This window comes from Ctenocephalides felis, unplaced genomic scaffold (assembly GCF_003426905.1).
Source record: "Ctenocephalides felis isolate EL2017-DRISC unplaced genomic scaffold, ASM342690v1 CF-g0.4_SCAFFOLD_03375, whole genome shotgun sequence".
NCBI lineage: Eukaryota > Metazoa > Arthropoda > Insecta > Siphonaptera > Pulicidae > Ctenocephalides > Ctenocephalides felis.
The window spans coordinates 7838-11387 of record NW_020539529.1 but is presented as its reverse complement, the minus strand read 5'-3'; the positions used below and the strand labels follow the sequence as shown (position 1 = coordinate 11387).

Here is a 3550-nt window from a genome sequence, read left to right as displayed (position 1 = left end):
ACTTTCGAATCACTACATAACTTTAGTCTTTTACAAGTTTATTTGACATGTTGCAATTGTTCGAGTAAGTCTTTACACAATACACGACACACGACTTATATTAGAGACTTTCGTGAATTTAGAATTCGATATAAAGAGATATGTGTTGGAAGTACTCAAATATAATCTACAAAAGCACATATATAAATTATACTATTGATAATTGCATGTATATAATTAAAGGATACATTGGCGCTGTAAATGAATTAATAACCTACAAAAGCACATATATAAATTATACTATTGATAATTGCATGTATACAATTAAAGGATACATTGGCGCTGTGAATGAATTGTTTAATTATAAAATTGATTCAAAATGAAGACCCTGAAAGAGATACTTGTCAAAGGCACCTCCACACATATCCATTTTTTCGGCTTTTAATTAACGTTTCACGATAAATTTATTATATCAAAATGATCTACTAAATTAATTACACGTTTTGATGCATAAATTAATTAAAACTAATCAAAGATTTAATTTAAAAAAACGTTAATTAACGCTAGCACATGGTAATTCATGAAAATTTCTTTGACAATCGAGTGGCGATTGAAGTTGTCAACATGTGTCAGAATGGCTGTCACCTCTTGTGCCATTTAAAGCGCGAAATTCAAATATATGGTATTTAAATTATCAGTTTTCATAAAAGTACATAATTAGTGAATGATTTGATTTTTGCGATAAATAAATTATATCTGAATTAAAAGATTGTCTTAATTGAAAAAATAACTGGAACCTTGATGATTAATTAATATAGAATTTAAAATATAATATATAATTATCCAAGAAATATAAAACTACAAGAAATAAAAATATCCGAAAAAGTAGATATTAATGGCATTTATTTCGATTTATAAAATATACAAGTATTCATCATTAACTATATTGTTAAAGGCTCTTAGTATATACCTCTTACTTTAGATTTTGCTAGAACTTATTAACTATGATAAGAATTATACTTAATAGTCACTATTATGTGCAAAATTTTACAAGTATCGCAACAAATTCACAGACAACATACCAAAGCATATATATATATATATATATATATATATATATATGTGTGTGTGTGTGTGTGTGTGTTTCCATTCACTCTTCTAAATTTATTTGCAAGGTAAAAAAATAATTTCTAATACTATTTTCTAAACGCATTCATCGCCACATTTGTATTTCTGTTTTTTTTTTGGGGGGAAAACGTGTGCTCGATTTATGTAGTTTTTGCTCAAGTCGTACTACTGTCTAAGACGTACGCCGGATATATTTTATCTCATAATTTTAATTTGCATCATTTGGTGCCCACTGTTAAATAAAACTAAATAATATTATTTCGTTGACTGAGCAAGAGTTCACAGTTGAATGGCTGGCCGTTACTGTGTTATTTTATTTCGAGACTTATAGTGAGTACATGCATATGGGTAATTTAATTTGAAGTTTTATTTACATTATTATCATCTGCTAACTCACTTCAATTTATAGATCAGAAGTATTGTGTAAATTGGACTACAATCATCATGCCATCAAGAATTTTAAAGCAAAATTACTTTTCCATGAAAGCCATTTTTTGTTTTAAATGCAAAATTTTATTTCTCTTACTTGAGAAAAAGTTACAATTTGAACAACAAATTGACAAAGAATAGTTACAATTTGAATGAATATAATCATGCAAACAAAGACTATTCGGTGTTTCGCTGGAGCGCTGCATTGCACACGAAGACAGCTTTGGTGACGCATCAACAATGACATTTAATAATGTATGTATAATCAACTAAATTCAATAATAATTTGTGTATTTTGCAGGTGCGGGTAGGTTTGAGTTTGCTGCTACCAGAGTTCTTCAGTTTTTATACGAACATTGTTACTGTGACGCTCTGAATGTGGTATTTATTGGAATTGCATTTGGCACGAATAGATTTATTAAGCGGTGATTTTGTTCAAGATGTTAATTGACCAATACTTTAGTTTTCACTATAACTTTTAAAAATTTACAAAATCATTAAAGCATTGAATTTCATGATTCGGATGATCACTTGCACGATATGCCTTGCATGTCGGTTAATTTATTAGTTAGGTAGCACCAGTACTTTTATTATTAATAAAAATAACAAATACTAACACACTAATCTATTCAACTATTGAAAAATAATGTGGTCGTTTGAATCATTTGAGATTATGCTATGTGGATTTGACATATTACATTAAATATTCATTTTCGCTGTTTTCAATTCATGTTGATGCATTTCATATAAAACCAAGTGCAATTCTTAAACTGCTAGTAAATTTCTACATTATATTTGTAGGCATCAAGATGAAATCACATGAAGGCCACAAGATATCATATCACGGAAATTGTTGATTGTCGAATGGCCAAGTATCGAGTGAAAATTGCACACTGACCCCTTCACCGGCAATCGCTCTGAAAATAATTTAAAAAGTACGTTTTTAACGATAATCAGTATAAATGTGAACAATAAATAACTACCACGCTTTCGTACCGTTCTCGGCTGGACCAAGGAGTTGTGTAGGCGTGTAACTCTTGTAACTTATAAACCGCCGTTTGTGCAAAATAAATGAAACATTCGAAAAACTTGTCCAAAATTAAATTATCTACAACATTGTCTAACACCACAACATACTACAACAACTCGGTATACACTAAAACTCTAAACTCTATAGCCTATATATATAGCTTAACCGTATATTTTCTTTTCCTCCAGGTCGCAACAAATACGCAATGTTAAAACTGTCGACGATTCTTCGTAATTTCCGCGTCCATCAGCGATTCAACTGAAAAGGACTTCAGGCTTCAGGCATGAACATTTTCTCAAATTTTACATGTTGTATATATATATATATTTATGTGCTTGTATCATTATATTATATACCCTTCATATTACATCTTGTATATATATGCTTTGGTTCCGGTTACACCTTCAATGTTCTGACGGAACTTCCGGGTTTTGAAAGTGCCATTATCAGACAAAAACTTTTGTAACAACTTTTTGTAAAAAAAAAACACTTGAAGAAGTGAATTATGCACTTTATGCAAAAAATCAAATAATGTAAATGTGTATATATATGCTTGTATCAAAATGTTACTTTTAATTATTCAATCGTGAGTTTATTGTTATTGTTGCAAATTTAAATAATTTTTCTATCATATACATTTTTGCATGTAAGTAATTCATGTCGAGAGGGATGTTAGAAATATTTTGTATATTTTATTTAATTAGTTTTCTATATAAGTTTTTTATATTAGTTTTATTTAATTATTCTATTTTTATAATTTGTGTAATTATTTATAAATGTTGTTTTCCTAATTATCTTTATGTAATTGATACAAACAATTCAGATAATAAAAATAGAAAGAAAACTATGCTAAACTAAACTATACTAAAATGTTGATACTAAAAACTATGTTACCAGTCTATATAAATATATGTTCATGCTCTATGCTCAATTTTTGATGTAAATATTCATAGATAAGTAAACATAAATGTAATGTAAATATTT

At 28.3% G+C, this 3550-nt stretch overlaps 1 long non-coding RNA gene across 2 annotated transcripts; it reads left to right on the top strand.

Annotated features, from left to right (window-relative positions):
* The first annotated feature begins 1522 nt into the window (after positions 1-1522).
* On the top strand, positions 1523-3108 carry LOC113382235. 2 transcript variants are annotated; one of them, XR_003367647.1, is made up of 4 exons: positions 1523-1762; positions 1838-1961; positions 2338-2471; positions 2755-3108. It is a non-coding gene; the product is annotated as an uncharacterized LOC113382235 (long non-coding RNA). The 2 variants fall into 2 exon arrangements; XR_003367646.1 differs by lacking the exon at positions 2755-3108 and having other exon boundaries at positions 2338-2673.
* Positions 3109-3550: the final 442 nt, after the last annotated feature.